The 10,241-nt window shown below is 41.9% G+C and overlaps 1 protein-coding gene across 3 annotated transcripts in view; it reads left to right on the top strand.

Annotated features, from left to right (window-relative positions):
• The first annotated feature begins 251 nt into the window (after nt 1–251).
• Nucleotides 252–10,241, top strand: part of VPS54 (VPS54 subunit of GARP complex) — a 53,635-nt gene continuing 43,645 nt past the window's right edge. For all 3 annotated transcript variants that reach the window (XM_072857339.1, XM_072857338.1, XM_072857337.1), the window contains exons 1-2: nt 252–411; nt 863–977. The gene's annotated coding sequence lies outside the window, so the exon portion shown is untranslated. The remainder of the gene's footprint in view (nt 412–862; nt 978–10,241) is intronic.

Here is a 10,241-nt window from a genome sequence, read left to right as displayed (position 1 = left end):
GGGGCCTCTCAAATGGCGGCGCCGCGGCCGTGGGGCACTGCGGAGCCTCTCGCTCCCCGCGACGCCGGCGGGCACTGCGGGTCCCCCCCGCCCCGGATGGGACGGCAGCACCTCAGCCCCGCAGCCCGCCCCCCCCCCGGGCGGGCCTCGCAGCAAGAGCCGGAGCCGCTCCTGGGGGGACGGAACCGCAACGCCCAACGCGGCCGGGCAGGAGCAGCCCCTTCCGCCGGCTGCGGCGGCGGCTCCTCCCCCGGGCGGCGGGGAGAGGCGGTGCCTCGGCCCCTCCCGCCGCCGCCGCCGCTGCCGCCGCCGCTTGGGCCGCTTCCTGCGCCGCGCCGCCCTGCGCGGGGGGGAGCGACGTGTCGCCGCGGAGGCGCCGCGCTAGGCCGCGCCGCCCGCCTGGCGCCGCAGGTAGGCAGCGGGGAGCTTTCCCGGCCGCCCGGCTCTAGGCCGCCGGCGCAGGTGCCTCTTCGCCTCAGCCCGCGGCCGGGGGGCTCTGCCGGAGAGCGGCCGGGAAAGTTGAATTTTCCTGGGTGCCTTTTGTCTTTGCGGCCCGGGCTCTCCGCGGGGCGAGTGGCGGGGGGCGGCCTGGGCCGTATAGAGGAGAGGAGGGCGTGAGGGAAGGGGTGCCAACTTCGAGGCGCAGGGGGCGCCGCCCGGTTCTCCCCTTTTTCCACAAATTTACGTTTTGTATTTCCATGGTAACCCCCCGGTGGGATACGGGTGCTGTCTGAAATCGGTGCCTGTGCTTGGCAAGGGAGGCGTTGAGCGTGTGTGGAAGTGTCAGCGTTAAGCCAGGCTTTCCTGGGCCGCCCGAAGCACGGCCGTAGTGCCCGTGTCTCATGTGGGCTCTCTCCTGCAGGTCACTGACGCGCTGTCCCCAAGCTCTGAGGAGACCCGGCAGTTTTCCGTACGATGTGACGGGGAGAGATATGACGACGGCCTCCCCGAGATACTCCCAGCGTGTTCTCGCCAAGGTACGGCCGGCTCTTTGCATGGTGGTGCCACGCTCATCAGGCACGGCTTTTATAAGCAGTCGGTGCTGGTGTGGGGAAGTACTGTTTGGAGCAAGTATTTGGGGTTTTTCTCTGTAACGCTGGCACGTAACACCTGTGTTAATGGCAACCGGGATGGACTGGGATGTGGAGAGCTAAAGGATTTGTTGGTTTGAAAAACCATTTAGGACTGCGATGGTTCCTGGGTTTATAGACGATCCTAAACTTGTGTGCATAGACAAACATAATTTCTTACCTTTCCTTAGTGTAATTTTTTGAACACAGCATGTCCTGCTGAGAGCAATACCCATATGTGTTTGTAAAATACTGACCTCCTGCACTTTCAACAAAAAATTAACTTTCTCTCTCTTTGACTGCCCAGTTTTGGCCTTGGTATTTTATTGATTCTCCTTTCCTTCTCCATTTTTGTTATATTTTCTAAGTACTTAGGATTTCTGTTGCAGACCATCGAGTGATCCCAAACGTGTAAAGTACCTATTTTAATGTACATAAAAATATTTACTTGTTTACAGATTTGCCTGTATGTTTTTGAGAGTTTTAAAGCGCAAGTGGTGTATTGACTTTACTGTCTTACCTATACCTTATCTGATGGAGTCCTGAGCAAGAAGGAGTCCTATGGACTTCTGCGCAGCTGTGGCCCTGTGCAACCACAGCTGTTTTGCGGCCCTGTGGAAAAATTGCTCTTACTAAAAAACCTGACTGCAGTATGTTAATTGTTGTAGTGGCTGCAGTAATTGCTACTTTAGCCTGAGAGCCAGTGTGACTTTCGCAAACTGTAGTATAGACAAAAGCTATAGTTCCCTTGAAATCCTCTGGGCGTAGGATGGTGCTTCTGTTGGGTGGGAAAACAATGCCTAAAATGAACTAATTGACAGGAGATCTATGGCTGTCTAAGCAAAAGCTGCTGTGCATCGTGTGGGCAGCCTCACCAGTGAGGTCTGAAGGCTGCATGCTGAGAAGCAGCTCTACCTCTCCCATCCATTTGCCAGCAATAGGATCTGTCTTGGGTGCCCCTGTGCCTTCAGTACTGTCTTTCTCTGTAGTAGGAGTCTGGCACATGCGTGCAGGAATTTTGCCTTCCTGTTGACAGCACAAACTTCATGGGAGGAGGAGGGGATGTACATTTCCAAGGTTGAACAGGAATATTGTTTGCCTGAGAAGTGTCAGGAGCCACTAGAGAGTGGAGAAAACAGACCTCAGACTTGCTCTTCGGCAGTTTGAGTGGGAAGAAGTTGGGAAATGGAATCATGTCGGTATCGTTTCTTCTTTTGGGGCAGCAACGCTGTGTAGAAGCCACTTCTGCTTTCCTTCTTCAGACTTTTGGGGAAATGAGGAGCTGCAAGTTTCTCAAGAAGAGTGAAGGGTCACAAACATATTATCATCCTTCCAATTGGGAGGCTCACTTTTCTTCTGGTTTCTGTTTTGTTTTGTGGTTTGGGGTTTTTTTTGTTTGGTTGGTTTGGTTTTTTTATACTTTATTTGGTTTATTCCTCATCTTATTTTATGAATGTAGCATAAAGAGAGAAAGGGTGAGTATGAATGGATGTTCTACATACATATTTCTGGGGCCTCATATGATTAAGTCCAAAGAAATATTTACCAGCACATCTAAGATTTGTCTTCCCCATATTTTTAACTTTTTGCACCCACTTCACCTAGGTGCTAGGTTTTGAAAAAAGATCCGAGCATTCTTTTCAAAAGGTAAAGAATCCTTAATGTATTTCCCTCGTAGTAAAAAATGGCAGATCCATTTACTGATCAGATGTTCCAAAATACTCATCTTTAGATAGAGAAAAAGCTAGGATATTTCAACTATTAATCTGGTTCTTAAAACAAAAAAAGGAGCCACTTTGGATATGGAGGTGCATGTTTTTAAGATAGGTCATTAGAGTTGGAGTAGCATATCTGGTGCTTTGCAATATGGCAGAGAGCTCCCATCAGTTTTACAGAGTTACTGTAAGCAGTGGTGTAAGGCCTTCCTTTTATTTTTTTGCATTCTAAATGTAGCATAACTATACTGTTTTTTACATTTCTAGAAATATTTATTCTTCTTCTAAATGGAAGCTATTTGAGGGATGAAAAGGAAGTGATGTGAGTAGAGGTGATCCGTTTCACTTGAGCTTCTGTTGGGCAGGTATTAACACGACAAGAACTATCAACAAACATGGGTTTGTTGCTCTCTGTTGCTCACCAAAGTAAAGTTTGGATGGTCTTGTTTGCTGAGTACTTGCCCTGCAAAGTGACTTACTGCCTCCCGCTAGTGGATTGGTATCCTATGTCAAGACCGCTCGATAAGACTTGCTATGAGGTATGCTGTGCCTGATTTTGGATGATCCCTGGTCTCAGCTTTTTGCATAGTGTCAACATTATTAAATATTTTTATTTGGCTCTTTCATAGCTACTTGCAGTTGCTCAGGGCTTTGGTAAGGCTTCAGAAAGACATGATTCTCATGAAAAATCACATTTTTAGAAAATTAATTTCAGATTAACAAGTTTAGCCTAACCCCACTGAAGATAGCAAGTGGAGAGCCTGCACAGGGAAACTTGCTGTTGACGCAGATTGCCGTAAGCTTCTGTCAAACTCCTTTCGTAAAGTCAGGACCTTAGTGTTATGATTTTTGCTCTGGCTGGTGCGGTTCTTCTGCCTTTCCTCAAAATGTTGCTATTCTGCAGCCTCTGCCTTTGACAGACTTCTAGCTGGAATGCCTTCCGGGGCTCCTTGATCTTTGTTCAGTTGCATGCACCTCTGTGGAGCTATATGAGATGCTCATATTTCACCATTTTCCAAGGGGATAATGCGCACTGTAATGCTGATGCCTGAAAAAAAAAGAGTACGAAGAGATTTCGCCCTCATCTTGTGTGATAGTGTGGGCAACTAACTACAAGGCCTTTTCTTTTCTGACGTGTATTTTTACTGCTTTGGTAATTGTTTCCAAATGATTCTATGACCCCTGGCATGGAAGAACTTGACGCATAATGACCTAAATGGCTGTAGGAAGGTCTGTTCTTCCAGCACAGAAGCTGCCTTCCAATTTCAAATTAGTGTTCATCATTGGGAAGTTAGATTTCCGGATGAGAGGAAGTGCATTTGGTACATTGGGTATATCACACGTGTTTCATTTAATTGTTTTATTCAGTACCTGAATAAATGTGAAATATTGCTTTTAAGATAGTTTGTCTATAGGGAGATAAATTGCTTTCCAATTTTTGACAAAACATTTACACTTGTGTATTATTTTAAATAACTTGTGCATACATGCATTCAAATAACAATATGTTGTTCAGTGATGGGGCTTTTTGAGGTAACTTTTTTCAGATGATCTTATTCTTGTATTTAAAGAAGTGAAGCTCAACTAAAGCTGCCTTTTTTTTTTTTTTTTTAAATCTACTGTTCAGGTGTCTTCAGCTGGAGAGGGCAAAAGAAACCAATACAAAATATAATAATATGAAAGTCAGATGCTGTTTTACCCTGGCCTTGTAGTCTACCCACAGTGCTTTGCAGTGGGGATGCAGCTGTCCTGTTCTTTCTTTGTAGTCACATTACTTTTTTCCTCGCCTGTTTTCCCGTGTGAGGAGAGCATTTTGAGATGGCATTATGAAAGAGACTATATAAGGGGAGGGTGGTGGCATTACTCTAAGCTATTCAACTGTTCTTGCTTTTCTACAGTCTGCATTATACAGTTTGCTGAGAAAGTAGCACAGTCTGGTTCTGCTCAGCACCGTCCAAGGACTTACAGAACATGCTGGATTGTAACACCACATGTGGCTAAGCAAGGCTGATGAGAAACACAGATAACTCGTATATAGCTTCCTTGTCAGATTGCTTTCATCCCAGCAAGCCTAGTCTGCATGGTCATCGCTCATGCTAACTTCGCGGAGAAGGTGTATCCTCAGTGGGCATATGAGATTTGGGATACTATTAAAAGATGTGCAGAATGCACTGAAATTCATGTGTGTTCATGAATACAAATATACGTATATTTATTAGGCTTTCAGAAAGGCTGACAGACTTCTCTCCAAGTTGTGTAAGGAGGTTTGGTTTTGGAGTTGTCCCCATGGCAAGCCATCTACATTTGGTGCACAAGTCACAGCTGTCCTCCAACTCTAGCTTCATCATGCCCCTGACAATCATCTGCTTCCTACTTTAAAACCCCAGGGTGAAAATAGGTGTTCAGAAAGAGCTTGAGTTAGCAGAACAGCTTCCGCAGCCTTAACCTCATTCTCTGAAACTGCTTAAACGTTTCTGCTGAAAGCTAACCTTCTTGGCTTCCCTGCTGAAAGAAAGATGTCTGTCTTGGGGCACAGGGGCAAGCTTGGAAATTTCAGCCTGAGGAATTAGCTAGTTGAAAGAAATTGAAAGCTTGTGTTAGTCCAGGCTGGTTCACATTGCCAGGCCATCACATTGCTACAAAGGTGATGTGTACTTTGCTCATACCATGGTTTCCTTGTTACAGGGATAAATCCTGCTGATTTAGCAAAAAGAGCTGTATAATAATAGAGTGGGAAACCTAAACTTTTGAGGACAGACGATAACAGGCGTGTTGTTCGTTGCTGAGGTCCTGAAAGGAATCCTTTGTGCATTTTTCTCTTTTAGTTATGTTTCATGTATTCTTTTGCTTAGTAAGTATCTCCGGTATTTATCACTTCTTCTAGAAATGGTGAAATATTTTGCTTTAGTGTGACTTGTGGGTGGCTTCTCATGGTTTTCTATTCCGAAGGGTCTTGGGTAACCAGAACAGTACTTTAAAATGTTTTGATTTCATTCTGTTGCTGCCAGACAAAGCCATGAAAAGCAGCAGGGACTTAAGCATGCCGTTTGTGTTCACTGAGAAACTTCTCTTCCCCTTACCTTTGGGATGCAGAGTGTACCTCTTGAAAAGTACCTAGTGGTGTGCAAGTGTGGCTCATCGTGGACAATGTGGGACTTGCTCAGTGTTGTGTCATCAGGTGGAAGCCATGGGCTCTTTCCCCTGGGTGCTTAGTGTCTCTTCTCAGATGTCACTATTTTTGAAGCCAAAATCGAGGTTGGAGAGCAGATTCTATGAATTGTATGAAGGGCTGGAGCCAATAAGCTCCATGTTCCTGGGTGTCCCTTGTGGTACCAGCTAACTTACCAAAACTACCAATTTAAGTTGAAGGTATTACTAATAGGCTGTAGATTTATTTTCATTTGGGAGGGAAAGCACAGAGAATGAAGAAATATGGGTTTCTTTAGTGCATAAATTGAGACTTACTTCAGGCACCTTGCAGGGATTGCGCTGGTTTCATAAATTCTAATTTGTATTGTTAGTACAAATTACAGCTTTACAAACCGAAGTGTGTGCATATGAAAATTGCCGGTAAAAATTATTAACTCATGTAAAGCTGTTACCTTAAGTAGGAAATAGAAAATTGGTTGATAATGCTAATGGAAAACTGCCAAAAACGAGGAAGTAGGAAGTTAATATCCATGAATAGGTGAGGTTTAGTTTGCACCTTCTCTAATATCGTGTTTATGTGGAGATAATACCAGATGTTTCTGTAGCAAATACTTACCATCTGAAAAACAAAGTGTGCGAATAACATTAAGAATATAGAAAGGCAGTTTCTGAAGGACTTTGTACAAGTGTTAATACTTAGAAAAACAAGCACGTGCTCAAGAATTGTAACTGTCCTGTGCAATTACTTCTGAGTAATACGCTTTGTTGTTTGTTGTGCTGCTCTTCTAACTGCTGAAACCTTGGGTGTGAAACTCAAGAGTCAGAGAGTAGTCATCACAGAAATAACTTCTTAAAATTCATGAGTTTAAAACATTGCTAACTGCACAGATCTTCTACTTTGCTGACTGTACAGTGTCCAAGCATGTGGTTATTACATCTGTCATCACAGTCACTTTATTCCATGCTGTATGTCGCACAGCTGTGTCATATCATAGTTACTAAGCATGCTATTGAACAAGAATTTTTTTTTTAGAGGAAGGTGTAAGATTGTCGAATATGAAATATTAACCTTCATGTGTTCAGACTGTAAGAATACCATAAACTCAAATCATCAAAGCTATTTTCATTGTTGCGACAGTTGATTTAAAAAAAATTAAAAAATTAATGTTTAACTTCAGTAATATTAAGTCATTACAGTGACAGTGTAATTTAATACCATTTTTTAAATTAAAGAAATTAATACAGTGTGTACAAAATAGATTTAATATATTGAAGGCATGTTGTAAATATAGCTGTAATCCTGTAAGTATTTCGATCATTGGTCTTGTATCTAACCCCTAAAGGTTTTTTTATTGTGTTAGTTTAATACATGTTGCTAGACAAAATGTGAGTAAACTATGGTGATTACTGGAGAGAACAGAGTTAATCTAACCCAGTTTTAATTGTATATAATTTAAGTATTGATGTCATTAAGTTACACAGTTGCATATTCTTATCGGTGCACATATGCTCTTCTAAGTAGGAGGCTCAGGGGACTCACCATTTCATAATTCATTCTGCACAGCTTGTGCAGTTAACTACATTTACCTGCATTTCACTTGCTTTTAAAGTTGAATGAGTTAAAATATTCTGCAGCAGTTTTGTTCTATGTTAACATTGAGTTTCTTTTTTTTGTAGTATGTTTAAATCAGCAAATTTATATATTGTTGCATATATAAGAATGCTGATTCAGAAGGCTGGTTATAGATTCATTTATCTATAAAATGTTTAGTACTGTAGCACAAGGAATGGCTGTTCTGTTGGTGAATGAAACTATTTTTCTGTTGTCTGCAAGGTTAGCATACACCGAAGGGCTCAGGTGTAGGGCAGGATTTTTGTCTTTGTGTAGGCTTGTCACATACTCCTTTGTAATTTGAATTTAATTCAGGTAATTCTGTCCAGTTTTCTTTCTCTCTCTGAAGCTATACTTACTTGGCTAATTTAAGGACTGCAGTTTGAGCAATGCCTGGCTTTGGGCAGTACAGATGGGTTTATTCCTGTGCAAATGTGGCTGTTCGTTGAGGTTAATTATCCATAAGGTCCTGACTTACGAGGCTACTAGAATAGCTGTTAACTATGAATAATTTAGTACAGAATCATATTGCATGCCACTTAAGAAGGCCTCTGCCTGTGAATCCTTATATCTTGTTGAAATCCACTCAACAGTATGAAGGTTACTGCTTGCATTGATATTTTATTGTACTCTTTTCATTCAATTTTAAAATTTGTCAGTGTACAATGGCAATGTGAATATTTTATGGTGATAAGTAATAAAAATACCTGTGCAAGAGTAGGTATAGTTTGTTTTTGAAAAATTGAGGTATTGAACCAGTCTTCAGTGTTAAATTGTCTTTTAAATTTATTTTAAATCTTACACTGGCATAATGCAGTTAGCATTTTCTCCACTTTATGTAGTTGAGACAATTCACACAGATGTATGTAGTTGAGACAATTCACATCTTGGAATATAATTTTAGGCAATACCTCATTATGGGGTAAGGAAAGAGGCTTAATGAAAGACTTGCTAGCAAGACTACAAGATTTCAGTGCTTTCTACAAATTGTCTTAGTTGCTCATACATCTGTCTAGGGCAGACTGTGTGTCATATTACAGAGGCTTTTTTGGGAGGAAAAACTGCAAATACAGAACTTGGAAGCAGTTCCAAGTGTGGATAAATTTACTGCATGCCTTTAGGAGACTTGATCATTATAACCTAGCATTGTATATGTTTTTTAAGGAAGCTAAAATGTTAGAATTCTGTCATTATCATAAACTAGATTTTCCCTCAAAACATTAGGGAAGAGCTTCATAAAGGAAGAAGTTGCTTTGGAAATATCAGGGGAAGAACATAAGAATATAAACATGTAACAGAAGTAGTAATGAAAAAGTTTTTCTTCAGGGCATTTTAGGGAGAGAGAGTGATGCTTTATGATATTTAAGGAAGGTCTGTCATACATCTGGGAAGGTTTTTCCCATTTCTGACTACTTCCAGTTTTCCATTAGTGCTCTCATTCTCTATCTCGACTAGTAAGTTTTTCTAAGAAAGAAGGGAATCCCCTCCCAAGAAAAAAAAAACGGGAGACAAATTTTCAGTCCTTCTGCAACATTTTTAGAGAGGATTCTGGTGGTCTATTTTCACCCCTTTTAAAAGTCACTTCTAAAAATGACAGTGGAAGATCGTTATCCTCCCTGTCTTGCTGTGTTGTCAGATAGAAAGGGAGAGAGGCAAGTGAACATCGGGAATGGTACCCAATGGACAGCGTTTTGGCCAGAATACAGGTTTGTTAGTCATGGGCCTGTTCATTGGGATGCTCTATTACAGCTGTACATATCTTAACTCGTCTTTAGAATCGTTTTGTTAGGACGCTTCCAACCTCATTTAGAAAGTAGAACTTTTTTCCTTTTCCAAATGAGGTTTGCTGTAGTATATGTGATGCTGTTAGAAGTTGACACAGTGATGTACAGTCATCCCTTGGTGCCTGCTTCAGTGATTGAAAATAAAATAGGCCTTTTATCTTTTTGTGCTCCTTCACAGCATGGTAAGTAATTTAGGTGTCCCTTAAGGGGGTTGGTAGTTAAACGCCAAGATCTTGCTAGATGTGTTTATTTCTCCTTAAAGGTGAGGATTCAGAGCAGTCCCTTTGAACGGGCACTCTTTGAGCTGCACATTATGGGGATGTTCTAATAAACTCTCAAACCTCTAATAGTTCTGCAGTTTACTACTGACTCAACTGATGCTTTGATGGAAATGCAGATTTGTTTACAGGTGGAAAGGACACATTATGTTGTTCAGCCCTGGTGTAAAATTTTTAAGGCTGTTTATTTTCAAACTGGGAGCTTAAAATTCAACTGAAAATTAATGGGACTTTCCTTACTCCAGAGCTTTTTGATCTGTGTTTTGTCTTCTCTCTGCAAATGTTTTTTATGTTGAAATAAACTATAGTTTACTTTACTAGACAGCCATGAAAAGTTGAATTGGCAATTTTCCCGATTCAAGTGATAAAAGATGTCTATGTTCTATGCATAGCACGTGCTCATGCTGTTCTGATGTACATGGTATGCTTGTATTCTTCAGATTCTGATTTGTCTGAAATGTGATAATGATTTCAATTACTGTAAATAATTAATGATATATTGTATCTGTGGGTAGCTGTTGCTGGGCTTGGGTGAATCATGAACACAGGTTGCAGGCCTCCTCATTTGGAGAAAACAGTGCGCCTCCTGTTGCTGGAGTCGTAAGATTAAGGCAGTGCAACAAAGTGAGGGC

The sequence above is a fragment of the Ciconia boyciana genome, chromosome 3 (assembly GCF_034638445.1).
Source record: "Ciconia boyciana chromosome 3, ASM3463844v1, whole genome shotgun sequence".
Classification (NCBI taxonomy): Eukaryota; Metazoa; Chordata; class Aves; order Ciconiiformes; family Ciconiidae; genus Ciconia; species Ciconia boyciana.
This window is presented reverse-complemented; position numbering and strand designations above follow the sequence as displayed.